Source organism: Pinus tabuliformis, chromosome 8 (assembly GCF_031772625.1).
Source record: "Pinus tabuliformis cultivar Carrire ecotype Pingquan chromosome 8, CPIR1, whole genome shotgun sequence".
In the NCBI taxonomy this organism is placed as follows: Eukaryota; Viridiplantae; Streptophyta; class Pinopsida; order Pinales; family Pinaceae; genus Pinus; species Pinus tabuliformis.
The window spans coordinates 1600786977-1600805041 of NC_142294.1; the positions used below are offsets into that span (position 1 = coordinate 1600786977).

At 37.9% G+C, this 18065-nt stretch overlaps 1 pseudogene; it reads left to right on the plus strand.

The window, feature by feature from the left end:
* Nucleotides 1–18065, plus strand: part of LOC149242167 (auxin transporter-like protein 4) — a 244692-nt pseudogene that overhangs the window by 168035 nt on the left and 58592 nt on the right.

The window sequence follows — 18065 nt, forward strand, 5'->3', positions numbered from 1 at the left end:
AAATTAAATGTTTTAAGTTTATAATTTTCATGTTTGTTATTAATTGTTACAAGGTTTATCATTGCCCTTTGCCCCACTCAGCGCCATGTTAGGGTTTTTTTAACAGATCTTACATATGCAACATATCTGAAATCGGAATTGGATCCACCATTTAATTTCATGCCCGTGTATATTTTGAATAAACTCCACAATGAAAGAGCAACTGTATTAATGATAAAATCACTTATTTATACATGTGCAATCTAGGTATGAGACAATTTTGTCTTGGTAAAAATAGAATATGAACCTAATTACATATTGTCCAATAACAATCTTGAAGAATTAGCTAACATTTCCCCCTTAATTTGAAGGGACATCTGACATGTCGAGTAACATTAAGAACTTTTCAAACTTTTCACGTTCTAGTCCCTATTTAAATATGTTCATGATCTGCTCTAAAGTAGTACAATGTGTCACATGAATAACTTTGACCTATACATATTGTCGAATCAAACGATATTTGGGGTTAATATGCTTTCTTGGCCAACTGAATTGCAAAAGATTTGTCAATGAGTAGTGGAGTTGAAGCCTTTTGTTTCTTGTGCAAGTCTTCAAGTATTTTGCAAAGCCAATGGTTTATTTTGTAGCTTGAGTTGTTGCAACATATTCAACTTTGGTGGTAGAATCAGCAGGAACATATTGCTTGCGTGATCTCCAACTTATGGCTGCTTATTGTTGGCATGAAAGAGTCACCAGGGAGAAAATACCATGGGTTCGGGTGCAAAGGGCCAATAATGGTCCAGTGTAGTCTAGTACAACGCTGACATTTTCACCTTACCCAAATGGTAATGAGTATCACCCGAGGTGTGCCGCGACTAGAAGTAAGAATGGTTCAGCATTGGGTCAAGGGAGCACCAACTGAGGCATCATCCAATAATAAGAGTATATCCATTACACGCAAAACATAGATAGCATCATAATGATTACAAAATAACTACTAAATACGTGCATTTGATGGAACATTTAAATTTTTTAGAAACTCATCATAAGAGGGGATCCATACATTTCATGATTCACAACCAGTCTAACTTTATTTCTATTAACCTAACAATAAAACAATACAACATATCTTTGGCATTCACCATAAGAAACTACAAGGAATACCTAGATCAAATCCATGGGTTTGATCTCAACCTCAAGGGCCCAATTCACATGGATTCCTGCGTCCTACTGTTTCTGCCACCCGCTTCCTGCTCATCCCTCGGTCAGCCAAAATTGCTCAAAACCTTTTTAAAATTAAATGAAGGCCCCAACAGGCCTTGACCACAATCCTTTGACATGTCCCTGAGTCAATTCATTTCGACCTCAATTGTTTCTGCTAGTATTTCCATTGGTTCTACGGGTGCTGGTTGTACTGTCAATTACGCTAGTTCTACTGATGGTTGGTCTAGTGCTTCTTTTACCTTGGCCATTGCTCACGAAGTGGCATCTGTCTCTACTACCCTTTCTTGCGTCTGAGGGTCCCCCATTCCAAATGAAGGCTCCAACTCCGGAACACTAGCCATGGTATGCTGCCTGAACTCTCTATATCTTTGAGAGGAAGTGTCCCATCGCACAAGGATTGCATCAACACGTTGAGCAAATGCCTCAACCGATTTCGACATTAGCTCTGTGGGCCATTGATTTTGCAGGTCACTCCATTTTTGTCTGTTGGAGTCACACACCTCCTTCAGAGTTAGAACCTGCATCTGAACTGATGGCTATAGATCTCTGATTACCTTCTTCCTCTTTGCAGACTCTCCTTATTGTGATCAACTTGGATGTGAATGGAATCAATTTGGTCATTGATCTGCTATAGTTCAGCGGGGTCTGTACAATCCTTTGTGCTAGAAAATAGGGTTTGTATTTTCTCTCTCATCAGATAGACTGATTGATTCTTCAGGGTGAGGCTTCCTGGTCAAACATGAACTTTGTTCATTAGAGCATAGACGTCGACAAGGGCATCTGCTAAGGATTGTTTCTTTGCTTCTCCTTAGGCAAATTTTCCCTCGATCGTTCTTATGTAGATCTCCACTGGGTCTAGCAGTGCAAACCTCACCATCCCCATCTTCTTCTTCATGTCTTTATTGGTAGCTACCAGGTTCAAGCATGTCACCTGGATGTGATCACAACATTGTACCCACGTGCACGTCGTGATGTCCGTCAACGCCTTTGTGTTTGCCTCAATGATTGTTGGCCACAATGTTTGGAACACTATGTGATTTGATCAACCTGGGCTTACAAATATGATTTTTCTTGTTGCAGGTGATCACGCTCTTCTGTTAATTCCTGTAACTTCCTTGCTTGTTGTTCATGTTTCTTGTTCAGATCCTCATGGATCCTTTCGGCACTGTGCGTTGCTTGCTGTATAAATGTAAATAATTGGGCTGATGACCAGTGTTGAAGTGTGTCAACTTGCATTGTATTGGGTTCAAGGAACTGTTGTTGGATGTGTAGGCCGCTAACAATGGATTTGTTAGTGTGGGATGTAGGCAAATGAGCTTGATGTGACTGCGGAGTGGTTGGAATGATCCTAGGGTTTGGGACTATTGTGATATTTATAGGGAAAGGTGGTACGTATGGTTCAATCCTTGTCTCCTGCATAATAATATCTATGCTTCCTCCTTGTGGTGGGTTTGACCCAAGCGTTGGTGGTGAAAGTGATGTTGGTTGAGTTCCATTCACAAGAGTGGTTCCCTCTGTCCGCTTGGCTGACTGAACTTCCATTTCCTCAGTCTTCTTTTGCCGGCCTATCGAGAGGGTCTCTGACAGGGTTGCGAAGGTGGAGGTTGTGTGCAGGGAAGACTCTCGTGACTGACGTAAAGCGGTGGAAATGGAGGGGATATCCTCAACTATGGGGCCTGCAGAGACTGAATGCTCGGTCTCACCAGTAAGGTCGACAATGAGGGCTGGTGCGACAATTTTTAGCTTTTTGGCACTCGGACTGTAGACAACTTGTCTTTTCTTTAGCTTCGGGACCGTTGGATGGGAGGGAGCCTAGGCTATTCCGGTGGGGAGTTTCATGCCTAGGGGTGTTGTTATAATAGGAGAAAACATGGTAGAGCCCTGAAATCAGGCAGGATAATTTCTCTCACCTGATTAGAAACTGGCAATTGTTCACTTGAGTTCAAACACCTTCTCCTCCATCTAAAGCACTATCGGCTAGATTTCATCATCAGATGGTTGCTTCCTATTGCTCTCTGCCACATCTCCCCCTTATGCTTGTTGCTTCAAGGCTCTAAGAAGATAGTTGTATTTCTCGTCCGTGATTTCACAGGCCACTCCCAGCCATGATCCCACCTCTTTGTGCAGCGCTTCTGCCATTAGTACAAAACTTTGTGGCCTCATCTTAAACTTCTTTGGGTGAACAAACTGTAGCCTTAGATAGGTGTGCGGATGTGAGGCCCCAAACCAGAGCTCTTCCGAGAATTCATCTACAAGAGTCTTTGGTATCCTCTCTGTCGACCTTATGGTCCCCAACATCTTCTGGTACCAATCCTTGAAGGCTATTTCATTTATGTCCTTCGTGTTGGGGTCTTCTAATGCCCTCCATGGGTCGTAACAGAGAGCTATTGCTTGGCCTTTGACGGTGGTTACCAATTCCCTCTTCTTCGGCAACCTCCCCTTCCACATTGCCAATGACATCAAAATGTACCCAAACACAAAACTAGTACCCCACCTGTACACATCTTCACCAGCATCAAATAGCTCATTGAGGACAAATGTGAACCAATTCGGTACCTCTCCCCGGCAATAATTTTCTGCCACTGAAATGGTGCCCAATGTGCATTTTTTATTTTTAAAGTGACACATTGTTTGGCCTGCTATGAGGTAGCAAGAAAACTTGATGTCGACCTTGTTGATTATATCCAGCTTCCCTCCTTTCCCACCCTTCTCAGTCCCATATATAGCATAGATATTATCCTTGGACTGATTCTTGGCTCTCTTAGCCCCTATCCGGAATGTTGAACTAACTGTGTTCCCTCCCGCGTACAGCCCTGTTAGTCGACTAATATCCTCCACATGGATGGGATACTCCTTGTCCAACCATAGTGATCCTCTGTGCATCTTGCTTGCTAAAATTTTGGTACACTACATTGCGGCGAATTGGCTGCCGAACACAGATAAACTCCTAAAATGGAGTAACGTCATTCTATGTATCTCTTTAAAATCCTCCCTAACCCTAGAGGTCTTGGTGCCATTGTCCTTCTATAAATGCTTTGTATAAACTTCTCTTTTCATGGCTGGAAACTGGAAAGTCGACCAAATTCACCTTCTCATATTTGACATATAGGTTATTGACCACTGCAATTCTTTCATCTAATGTGTCCTGTGGGATGGATACAATTCCTTTCACCATCTCCTTTTGCATGTGATAAACAATCTACACATGAGGTTTCCTGCTTCTCTGTCTCTGCAACTGTTATTCTCAGTGGCCCTGTAATCCTTGTACTATCTGTAATTGAAGTTTTGGAATGCCCTTCATTATCCTGCAAATTTAAGTAGCTAGACCTAACACGACATTTCTTGACTGACTAGACCTTAGCAAGTAATTTCTCTGACAACTTTCCCATGTGTTCTAGCTATACCTTGCCACCGTTGGATGACCTGGATGTGACAACCATGACGTGGACTAGGAAAGTACAAGTGGGCCACATGGCATATTTTTTTTCCATGATGGGGTTATTTATTAAATAATTGTGTTCTTAATGGGGAAGGATTTTGAGGCTCTTACTTTGACAGTTGCATTATTAGTTACTTAGTAGGGGAATGACTATTGGTACAACAGAAAGGATGGGTACAGCGTGTGATAACAATGTCTGGAAAAGGTGCATGCCTACATGTACCTTGTTGATGGGGATTACATGTGTGACTACTAACTCTACTTCTTCTTTCCCACCTCGACCAAAAATTAGTTGTTGCATGCTGATGTTTTTGTCACAACATTATTGTCCTTTTGCTCATTTTTATGACATGACTAGACTGAAACTAGTGGTATTTTTTTTTTTACTTATGCATTGTAGAAGGGTTTCAGGCATGCACCATTCACCCATCCATGTAGTAGGAACTTCTGGAACTTGCTATCATATAGGAGTACATATTCCCCTATTTCAAAATACTTCTTCTTGATATGCTTATCATGCCAATATTTTTTCCTTCTGCTCCACTGACTGATGAAACATGGCCAAGAAGTGGGTTTCGTCAAGTTCCAATAGCTAACTCAGTCTGTCCTGCAAGGCTATGTTGCTCGACATTCTTGTGGCTTCAGATATGAGCATACTTGGTAATATAAATTCTGCTGGAACCACCACTTCCCTTCCATATTCTAGTGGAAACATAGTTTTCTTATGAAGACTCTTTACTGTTGTCCTATACGCCCATAGAGTTGTGGGTATTCTTTCATCCCAATCGTCCCTGTTAGCTTACATGACTATTGTTATCCCTTTATCTAGGAATTGTTTTCAATGATTCCACTGCAACGTTAGCCTATGAGTGATAGGGACTAGTCTTGTTATGTTGAATCATGAATTTCCTCAGCAGAGTCTCAATGGTTTCATTTAGAAAGTGCATTCCCTGGTCACTTGTGAGGTTCGTCGAGCATCCAAACCTTGAAATTATGTTCTCAAAAATAAACTATGTAGTTGTTTCCACTGTACAGTCTTTGACGGCTATTGCTTCTGCCCACCCAGTGAGGTATTTTGTTGCTGTTTTTATGTATCTCGCTTGCAAGTACCTTGTCGGTGGTGTAATGGGTCCAATGAAATCTATTGCCCATTTATCAATGATTTGCACTGTGCGGACAAAGTCTATCGGAAGCTCATCCCGTCGCGAAGGTTTTCTAACCCTTTGATAGACATTGCAACTCTTGGGAAATTCTTTAGAATCTTTATAAATAGTTGGTCACTAGAGCCCTGTGTGTAGTATCTTTCTTATGGTGGCTTTACCTCCCACATGGCCTCCTACAACCCTAGCTTTGTATTCCCATAGCACATCATTTCTTTGATGCTGGAGGACACAATACCTTAGTATCTGATTGAAGCCCATCTTGTAGAGGTGTCCTGCGATCAGTTGGTAATTTGTTTCCTTTACTACCAAGTTTCATCTTTGTGCCACCGTATATCCTTCTGGGCAATGACCTATTGTTAATAATGTGGAGATCTCTTTTAGGTGGTTAGGGATTGCCGCTATTCTGAATAAGTCAGCATCAGGCAACCGATCATCCACTACTCCTTCATTCTCCCCTATCTCTAGTAGCGAGAGGCGGTCTAGTCCCACATTCAGTCTATCAGGTTTTATGACCACCTCGAAAGTGAATTCCTGGAACAACAACAACCATCGACATATTCTCCTTTCTAGTGCTATCATGTTTACCATGTATTTGAGAATGTATTGGTCTGTAAATAATTTGAATGATGTGCCCAATAAATAATTCCTGAAGTTTTGGATAGAATAAACCATTTCTTGGGCTTCTCTCTCGGTTGTTGTGTAGTTATTCTCTGCAGTTGAGAGCTTTCTGCTAGCATAGTACACCGGGTGGTCCATATTCTTCTCCCTTGGCTATGCTAAGACTGCTCCCAACGCTATACCTGACGTGTCGATGTGCACATGGAACATTTCGTTCCAATTGGGATATACGAGTATTGATGCACTTACTCGTCTTTCCTTTAACTTATTCGAAGTTGTCTGATAGTCCTCATTCCAAACGAACTCTATTTTCTTTAGCAATTTTTCCAATGGAGCTATGATTGATGCATAGTTCCTGATGAATCGACCATAGTACCATGTCAGACCTAGAGTTGGTCTTAGTTGTTTTAGGTTGCGTGGTGGTTCCATGTGGACAATTTTCGCAACCTTCGTTGGGTCAACACATAATCCATCCTTGCAGACGATATGGCCTAGTAGTCTCCAAAACAGGAATATGAAAATACATTTCTTGAGGTTTAAAGAAATCTGCAGTTGCCTACACCTGTCAAACATTACTCTTAATAAGACGATGTGTTGTTTTAACAAACTATACACTATCCATTAATAGATGTACACCTCTGGAAATTTATGAATATAGTCTCGGAATGTAGCTATGACAATCCTTGAGAAGACTGCTGGTGTATTCTTTAGTATGAAGGACATCACATTGTATGCATATGAACCCCACTCAATAGTGAATGTTGTTTTTCTTTTATTGTATTTAGCTATTTGAATTTGGTGGTACCCCAAATATCTACTATGAAAAAATATGCTTTGTTTCTCACTACATTTTCTAGGACTTCATCACTGAAAGGCATCAGGAACGGGTCATGCAAACGTGCATTGTTAAGGCTTCTGTAATCAACACATACTCTAATCTTGGTTGCATCCTTTTTGTTCTCTATGACTCTAGGGCTTATCCACTTAGCTTCATCTACCAGAAATATAATTCCTGCTTCTATCATTTTGTCTATCTCTTTAATAAATTTCTCCTTCACCCTTGGGTTTAATTTGTACAGTTTATGCTTTATAGGTCGGGCATCTAGTCTCAATACAATCTCCATTTCCCCTATATTTCGTTTTATCCCCTTCAATTCTGCTACTTAGGTTAGGAATAGGTCCTCATATTCTTGTAATAGATCAAAATTATCTTTTGTGGTATGTCTATCCCAATAGTCTCCCGCAGATGTTATTTCCGGCTTGTCGTCCATTCCAACATTACACAAATGAACAATTCCTAGATGATTCAAATGACAAATCCTCCTTTCTATATATAGGAGTCTATGGAGTCACAATATAACCCAGCTGACCTAACAATAATAATATAAAGCCACAAAAATAAAAATAGAGGGATTCTATGGGGCAGAGTAATAAAAATATGGGGACAATAGGGGCTCAACAATATTAATAAGGGATACAACTACAATAGTAATGCGGTAATCACTAGTATTATAGGGACCTAACATGCCCCTCTCCCTCAAAAAAGTGTTGTCCTCAACCCTTGAGTAGTTCTGGATGCTTTTCTATAAAATTCTCATCCTCCCATGTGGAATCTTCAGCAAATAAGTTCTTCCACTTGATGAGATGCTCCGAAATTGATCGATTTCGTAGTTGTCGAGTTCTTGTTTCTATGACTGCTTCCAGTTCCAATATAATTTTTCCTTCCTCATCAAGTTCTGGTAATATTGTTTGAATTGGGAGCTTGTCACCTATAACCTTCTTTAAACATGAAACATGGAAAATTGGCTGCACTTGAGACGCTGTAGGAAGCTCCAACTTGTATGCCATAGTACCAATCTTTTGCAACACCTTGTACGGACCATAATACTTTGGTGATAATTTATTATCCTTCTTAGCTTGCTTGAGGGACATTTGTTTATATGGTTGTAGCTGTAGGAATACCCAATCACCTACATCAAAACTTCTTTCACTACGATGTTGATCTGCTTGTTGTTTCATTCTATTATGTGCCAACACGACATTATCCTTTAAGAGTCGAAGGACTTGTTGTTGATGTTTGATGTGATGTTCCACTGCTTGAACCTTAGAATTTTCTCTTAAATATGATGTGATGGATGGTGGCTGATATCCATAAAGTGCCATAAATGGGGTCATTTTTTTTTTTGTATGGAAGGAAGTGTTATACCACCATTCATCCATAGGCAACCATTTGACCCATTGTGTTTGTTTATCAAATACAAAGCAATGAAGATATCCTTCCAAACATTTGTTTACTATCTCAATTTTCCCATCAGATTGAGGATGATAAGATGATCTATGAGCTAACTGAGTACCAAGACAAGAAAATAATTTTGTCCAAAAATTTCCGGTGAAAATGGGATCTTTGTCACTTACAATAATATTTGGGTTTCCATGTAGCTTTTGAATTGTTTCCATAAATGCAGTGGAAACTGTACTGGCTTTAAATGGATGTGATAATGCACAAAAGTGTGCATACTTGGTAAGTCTGTCAACTACCACCATGATGACACTCTTTTCCTCAGACTTGGGTAAACCTGTGATAAAATCCACTGAAAACTCCTCCCAACGTTCGCTTGGAATGGATAAAGGTTGTAATAGACCCGGGGTCTTAATTGTTTCAACTTTATTTTTTTGGCAAACCAAACATTCCACCACAAAATTTTGAAAATCCGATTTAATGCCATCCCAAAAATATTCCTTCTTAACCATGTGGTAAGTTTTTAAAAATCTTGAGTGCCCTCCTAAGGGAGAAGTGTGCAATGCCATAAGAATTTTTTGTTTGAGTTGCGAATTCTTATAGAGGTATAAGCGATCTTTGTACCATAATGAATCATTTTTCCAGCTAAATGTATCAGATGTACTGGAATCTTGTTGTAACTTTTGAATAAGTTCCCATACTTCTTCATCATTCATCCATTCCTCCCTTGCTTCGTTTATCCAATTTGGTTGGATAATAGAAATGGCACACAACAATGCTTCCATATCCTCATCCTTTCCTGAGAGTGCATCTGCCACCACATTTTGCTTCCCTTTTTTGTAGATGATTTCAAAGTCATAACCCAACATCTTTGTGACCCACTTTTGTTATTCTTCAGAGGATAATCTTTCTTCTAAAAAGTATTTAAGGCTATTACGATACATTTTTACCTTGAATTTCCTTCCCATTATGTAGGGTCGCCATTTCTTAAGTGCAAGTAGTATTGCCAACATTTCCTTCTCATAAATAGCTTTATGTAAAAACTTTCCCTTGATTCGACGACTTTCAAAAGAAATGGGTCTTTCATCTTGCATTAAAATAACACCAACTCCATTTCCTGAAGCATCACATTCCACAATAAAGGATTTTGTGATGTCCAGTGTAGCTAAGACCGGTACTTGGCACATTGCCTCTTTAAGATGTTCGAAGGCCTTTGTCGCTTCTAGAGTCCATGAAAATGCATCTTTCTTCAATAATGTTGAGGTGCTGCTATTCTCCCATAATTCTTAAAAACTTGCAATAATACCCTGTCAACCCGATAAATACTCACAGATGGTTTATGGATGTGGGGATTTTCCATTCCTTAATGACTTTAATTTTTCTAGGTCTACCTTAACTCATTCATGAGATACAATATGACCCAGATATTCCACCTCCTGTACTCCAAAGAAACATTTGGATCTTTTTGCATATAATTGTTTCTCCTCCAATAGTTGTAGCACACTGTCAACATGTTCAACATGATCCTTCCAAGACTTGCTGTAGATTAGTATATCATCAAAAAATACTAACAAAATTTTTCTAAGGAAGGGTTTGAAAATGGAATTCATCAAACCTTGAAATGTAGAAGGTGCATTGGTAAGGCCAAAATGCATGACCAAAAATTCATAATGACCCTCATGAGTTCCAAATGCTGTTTTCGGAATGTCTTTAGTCTTCATTCTAATTTGATGATATCCTGAACGAAGATCCAACTTGGTGAAGTAAATTGATCCATGCAATTCATCCAGTAATTCATCAATAACAGGAATGGGAAACTTATCTTTAATAGTGAGCTTGTTGAGCTCCCTATAATCCAGACACATGCGCCATGATCCATCCTTCTTGTGCAGAAATACTACTGGAGCAGAGAAAGAACTTTGACTAGGTTGAATTATACCAGCCTCTAGCATTTCTGCGACCATACGTTCAATTTCACTCTTTTGGGCATAGCGATATCTGTACAGCCTGATGTTTGGAAGAACACTTCCTAGAATCGTATGATTAGCATTATCATGATCACAAATAGGTGGGAGACCTTTCAGAGTCTCAAATACCTTGGAATGATTGTCCAAGACTTTTTTGAGATCTGGAGAAATAGATGATTCCGATGTGGAAACATCTATCGAACATAATTGAGCAATTACACCTCTTTGTTCCTTTTTTTAAAATTTTGTCATATAGTTAGAGCTGATTATCTTTCCTAGTTTCCCTGCAATACCCCTTAATTCAAATTCCTTTCCTTCGGCAGAAAATTTCATGAAAAGTTCTTGAAAATTAAAAGTTGTTGTACCCAAGAATTGTAGCCATTGGACTCCTAGTACAACATCAGCACCTCCCATTGGAATGGAAAGCATTGGGATAGTCAATACATATTCACCCACGAATAGCTTGATATTATGGCACTTTCCAGATCAATTTATCGTTCCTCCATTTGTAATCATCACTTGACACTCTGGTGTTGGATATAGGAATCAGCTCAATTCATTTTCTACCTTACAATGAATAAAATTGTGGGTACTTCCTGAATCAATCAACACTATTACCTTTTTCTTCTTGATTTGTCCTTCTATCTTGATGTTTGAGGAGTGGTAATTCTAGCCAATGCATTACAAGATATGGTCGGATTCATTTCTTCTTTATCTAGGCTTTGTTCTTGGAGTATATCCTCTTCCTTTGACCTTTTTTGCTCCTTTTCTTCTTCCTCTTCACAATCTATGTAGAATAATTTCTTCTCAGCACACTTATGACCTTTAGTGTATTTGCTATCACAACTGTAACAAAGCCCTTTTGCTATTTTTTCTTACAATTGTTGTGGTGTCAACCTTATAGTTTATGGAAGGTTAGGGGTAACAACACTTCTATATTTATAGTTGTGACTGGTATGCTTCCTTGTTGCCATAATTTTGCTTTCCATTTTTTTTGCTAACCTGAATGCCTTCTCTAATGAATCAAGATCCCAAAGGCGAACATCATGTTGGATATTATCCCTTAAAGTCCCTATGAACATATCAATCCTATGCTCCTCTGGAATATTTTTTACCCTTATGTTCAGTTTTTGGAACTCCTCAATATGCTCCATTATTGAACCCTTTTGTTTGAGACTTATCAATTGGCCAAAAAAACTGTTGCTTTTTGTATCCTCATAATGTGCTGTCAATTCTTCTGTAAAAATTTCCCAAGTGATAATTTGTTTACGAGAGCAAAGCCATTGATACCATACAAACTGATTTGCTTCCAAATATAAAGTTGCAATACGTACCTTTTGTGTGTTTTTCACATTATTGAGATTGAAAAATTGCTCCATTTGTAATATCCATGCTGCGTGATCCTTGCCATCAAACTTCCTCATATTGATTTTTGGAGTATGGTGGGTATTCCATCCAAACTTAGAGTCTATGGAATCATGATTAACATTTTTTTGTTCTCACCATGAGTTTCCTTTACTACCCTTTCACCATTAGTGACCATTTCTTGTAGCAACTTATTCATATTTATCTTCAATTCTTCCATCTTATCATCCATGCCATCCATTTTAGCATCTGTGCCATTCATCTTAGCTTCCATGCCATCCATCTTAGCTTCTACACCTTTCTTTAAACAATTCATCTTAGCTTCTACACATTTCTGTAAACCATCCATCTTAGCTTCTACATCTTTAATCGTAGATTCTGTTACTTTTTGTGCAAGTGACACTTGTTGCACTTGGTCTCGTAATTTTGATATATCATGTTGCATTTCTTCCTCTTCTTCAAGTTCCATGCTAGAGCTTTCAGGTTGCTTACTAGGTGTTTGAATTTTCTTTCCTCAGGGCATCAATTACCAATAATAATGCTTTACTATGCCCTTTGAATTCCTTCAAACTAATTTTTCAAACAAAGCTTAAGCAAAAATTTTAAAAAAACTACACGCCTTTGTTCACTTTGTAGGAGCTTGATATTGAATGTGATGTATCTCTGTAAATTCGGATCATCCAGTTCTGAAATTGCAACCTGTAGTAGCCCTCTGCATCCTCTTTCCAATGCCAGTAGTCTGAGCCAAACTTGATTCTCCAAGAAAGAGTTATGCACAATCTCCCAAGATGACCTGATTATAGACCTTTCCAAAAGAGCAAACTTGTATGAAGTGCCACATGTCACTATTTCTACCCATGGCACTGAAAAATATAGAAAAGAAACTACAGTCCGTCCTCCTTCTGTACCTTCTTACAAAATATCAATCTGATGCTTAGAGAGACTTTTATGATGATTTTCCCCAGGTCACTTGTTTGGAATGTAATTCAGGAGTCTGACAAAAGACCAACTTCCTTAGATCATATCTCTGCAAATATAATGCGAAACGCTTTGAACTTTAGACTCGAGGTCCAGTGCGATTTCATCTCAAATGGGTTTTTTTTTCCACTTCTGGAATGTTGCAGAAAAAAAGTTATAGCGAAAATGCCACAATGACCTATTTGCAGCAGTGAAACCCTAGAATCCAAAGCTCTGATACCAAATGTTATGAAACCAGCTCACAAAAAGATAGAAAAGAGATATTAACGCCTTAGAATTCAGCCTCTTCGAGGGGGAAACCTCCTTTACATTACACAAATGAACAATTCTTGGATGATTTAAATGACAAAACCTCCTTTCTATATATAGGAGTCTATGGAGTCACAATTTAACCCAGCCAACCTAACAATAATAATATAAAGCCACAAAAATAACAATAGAGGGATTCTATGGGGCACAGTAATAAAAATATGGGGATAATAGGGGCTCAACAATATTAATAAGGGATACAACTACAATAGTAATGGGGTAAACACTAGTATTATAGGGACCTAACAGATTTACATAAAGGTTTATAAAAATAAAAAGTTTTCCATGAAAAAAATTCCTGTAGTATTTGTCTTTTTTTTTTACCATTGTGTTTGTATTTGAGTGGAAGACCATAAAATGTGATTTTTCATGTAGGGAAGTAGGAGAAACTATTAATCTATTAATTGGGCATAAGGCACTGGTATGATTTTTCTTCTATTTTATTAATTATTTATTGCATCTAACTTCTCCTCCTTCCTTTGTTTTGTAGGTACTTTCATTCACATATCCGGATTTGAAATATTATCTAGGGCTGGATTCATATACGCAAAAAAGTCATTGAAGTAGTGCTCAACTTTAACCCACCAATTCCTTCATTACCAGGAACACAATTTAGTTTTGTGTTGCATTTTATTTCAAGCAATTTTTAATTCTACATTTCTAATCTTCCAAGACAATAGATGTTGAGAAAAGATAGGGAAAGCATAATTAGGGTTTCTTTTATAATTGTTTCTCTTGTTATATTGACAATTCATGTGATATAATGTTAGTTCTTCATCATCATTATTATTTTGTGTTCATCATCAAGACAATGGAAATAAAGATCACAATGCAAAAAAGAACACTAGAATAGGCTACACACTAGGGAAAAACCCCTCCATAGGGGAAAAACCAAAAATCTTATCTTCTTATAGAAATTCAAGGAAGACTTCCAAGACCTTTGATCGAGACAACTCACCAAGTGATAGTCAAGCCACTTAAGCAACAATGTTTCTCTATATAACTCAATCTGTTTCTCTTCTCTGGCTCAAAATCTAAACACAGATAGCTTTATTCCCATACATGCTAGCTTGCCAAATAAAGAATTGATGCAGAAGCCAAACAAATAGACGTTCTTGATTTCCTCGCTATCCTTCTCCTCTTTCTTGCTCTGAATTTGCATCAAAATTCTTGAAGATATAGAATTACTTGTGTGAGTCAAATGAGGTTGAATACCTCTCCTTCATATAGTCTTTTGGTGGGGTTCAAATGCCTCTTGTGGGGCCGAATTCATGGGCTGGCCAACCACACTCAGGGAAAACATTTTCCCCTGAAGAACAGTAAGTTATGCGAGATCAACAAAGAATTGGAATAAAACCAACAATAGAATATGTTTTAGTATATGGTTTTTCTCGCCCACTGTACTTTTAATTCTTTGACAAGGGAGTTTAGTTTTGAATTACTCAACCTCGTTCAAGAGCTAACTAACACAGTGACTCAAAATTCACTATGCTTTAATAGAAAACTCAATAATATTTCCATATAATGCTATTTTCCCATCCAAAAAAATTCCCATGGAGGTCTCATCTATATGTCAATATATAAGTTTAGCAATCTAACCCCTCTCAAAAAAATCATGTTTTCTAATTTCCTAAAACTAGTCATTATTAACCACCTATGTGGCATCCTTTCCTTTTTTTCAATGTAATTTTTGGACAAAGGATTATTCAAGATCCCTATGTGTCACCTTTTGGATATTTCCAAATAAATATTCTTCCTAACTACCAAATTAAATAATAATATATTAATTTTCCCTTCAAAAGTGGGTAATTTTGAAGTTAATTTGTACTAGTTTAAGTATAATTTGGAAGGATTAGTGTTGGGGAGCAGGGATTACATACCAATAATGCATTTCGTATATGATAACTATGAAATAAGGACTCCATCCCCTTACTCCCATTATTCTCAAGGTGAAGGTATTCAACTCACATATTTTACAAAGTGGGACTCCTTTCGTTTTTCAATGCATCCTAATTATATGCCACACCCATTTATTGTCAAGATATCTAAGATTTAACCTATACCTTGCACATTCATGAACCCACACATGTCAAATATATTTAGGCATAACATATCATATTTACACTTCAATTTATTTGGATCACAAATTATGCTTTATGGATATTGTGATCATACTCCCACCTTGGGGTTCTCCCCAACAATTATAATCACATGATTTTTTCTTGCATCATAAATTTTAATGTAGTTGTATAATAACACGAGCATGTATAAATTGATGTACCCATCAACGTGTCATCAAATAATTTACTATGACTATGTATCATGATTCCACATTCTACAATTAGCTCCACAAAGGAGTTTTACATGTATCCTCAACTTGCCATAGCTCACACTCACTTAACATAACTATTAATTAGTTCTCACATTGTGATTAAAATGGCACCATCTAAGTATATAAGTCATAAATTGTAATTCATAAAGTAAAAAATATTGTCATCGTCACTACATTGAAATACTTAACTCAATAAGTACGAATACAAAATACTTCTCATTAACAAATAACATTCCTTGTCATATGTATAGATAAAAAATTAATATGATGACCATAGAACTTAAAAACCAACCATATATTAACCTCATAATACCATTAAAAAACTTAGTTAAATAAGAAGAGGAATTATATTTACAATCCAAATGTATGATACATCCAATGGAAATATCAAGTACTCCATGTAAACATCACTAGAGATCTAGTTTCTGTAAGAAAGCTGGATGATGTGGGTGTAAATATAGTGTTCGAGAAGGATACCTGCAAAATGGTTTGGGGAGCATTGGTATTGATGCCGAGAGTTCGAATTGGAACTCTGTACAAGATGCAAGGTAGTATTGTTATTGATGGGTGCAAGAGTTATGTGGTTCCTGAAAGTTGAGCAGAAAATGTAGTGGTCTCTGGAGAGAAGACCATGTTGTGGCATCAAAGGCTTGGACATATTGGAGAGAAGGGCCTTCTAATACTTCATGGTAAAGGTATGGTAGAAGGTATGAGTAATAGCTCTCTGGATTTTGATTTATGTGAAAATTGTGTATACAGGAAAAAGAATCGGGTGAGTTTCCCCTCTGGTAGTAAGAGGGCGAAACAGATATTAGAACTTGTGCATAGTGATGTGCTTGGACTTGTGAAGGTTCCATCATTGGGTAAATCTATGTACTATGTATCATTTATAGATGACTTATCAAGGAATACATGGATATATTTCCTTAAGAAGAAATCTGAAGCCTTTGACAAGTTTAAAGAATTTAAGGCTCTCATGGAAAATCAGACAAAGAAGAAGATAAAGGTGCTGAGGATAGATAATGGTGGAGAGTTTTGCAGCAAGAAATTTGAAGAATTTTGTAAGAAGTGTGGTATAGCGCGACATAAGACTACTCCATATACACCTCAGAAAAATGGAGTTGTAGAAAGAATGAATAAGACATTGATGGAAGGGGCAAGAAGCATGCTCATGTAGAAATTTTGAATAATAAAAACTTATTCACAGAGATTATCCCGATTATACACTATTGTGGAATACATGCACAATACATAATCTCCTCTACGTTGATCATCAATTTAGCAGCATCAAAAACAATGAAACATCAATTGCATGCACACATTAACACAGTATGTAACCTGGGGAAAGCTTACAGCTGAAAACCCCACACTATCTGTATATTATAATGATAGAGAACATGTAACAATACATAGTACAATACTCCTCACAAGTACTCAGTACTATCTCCACCTGTTACACACAAAACTAGCTCAGATCCAAACAAGTCACAGGTTCAAATCTCCTCCGTTGCTTTGCCTACCTCCATTGCACAATCCAAAGTGAAAATCACGTGAGCACAAGCTACAATTACTTTGGTATTGGCCCACACTGCACAATCCTCATGGGCATAACTCAATCCCATTGATTGTGCAAGACATCATGCACAAGTATAGTCATAACTGATAGCAATCTCAACCTCTAACACCTGTCTCCACTGAACTATCCATGCACTGAGTTAACTAATGTATTCTTCAGTTGCTTTATGAGTTAATTAATATTTAATTGACACAACTCATTACTAGAGCATTCCTTAGTTAAACTAAAATACAACTAGTTTAACCAAGTCAAACTTAACACAACTCCATCAGCTCCACAATCAACTCCACCAAACTCAACCACATGAGTTCTAACTGATGTCCTACATGCAATAGCTCAACTAACCCACAAGAAAAGCATATTTCCTTCTGACAGCTGCATGTGCCACATCTGTAGCTCAAACTGAAGTGCTCCAAGAGGATAAGATAATGCTTATAGTCTAAATATTATTATGAGACAATAATATTTGACTTTTATATTTTTAGCCTGGCAGTCTAAAAATAGGAACTTGCCCATATGTCTAAAAATAAAAGTCCATCTATTTTTACCAACATGACCAATCATCCACAAATAACATATTGCAACTCATAGACCATGAACCATATGTTCAAAAATAGAAATAGTCTAGAAATAGACTTTGCGCCAAAAATAGCCTGCGGGCCCACTTCGTGAAGGCAACTTCTTTCCACTAAGCTCCATCATCTTGTCGCATTCTCAACAGCTCAGTGGTGCCAGGTTAGGACAAGAATTCTGGGCAGAGGCAGTGGATAATGCATGCTACTTGGTCAACAGGTCACCCTCATCAACGGTGGAGGATAATACTCCACAAGAGGTATGGCCTAGTAAGAAACCCTCTCTTTCACATCTGAGGGTATT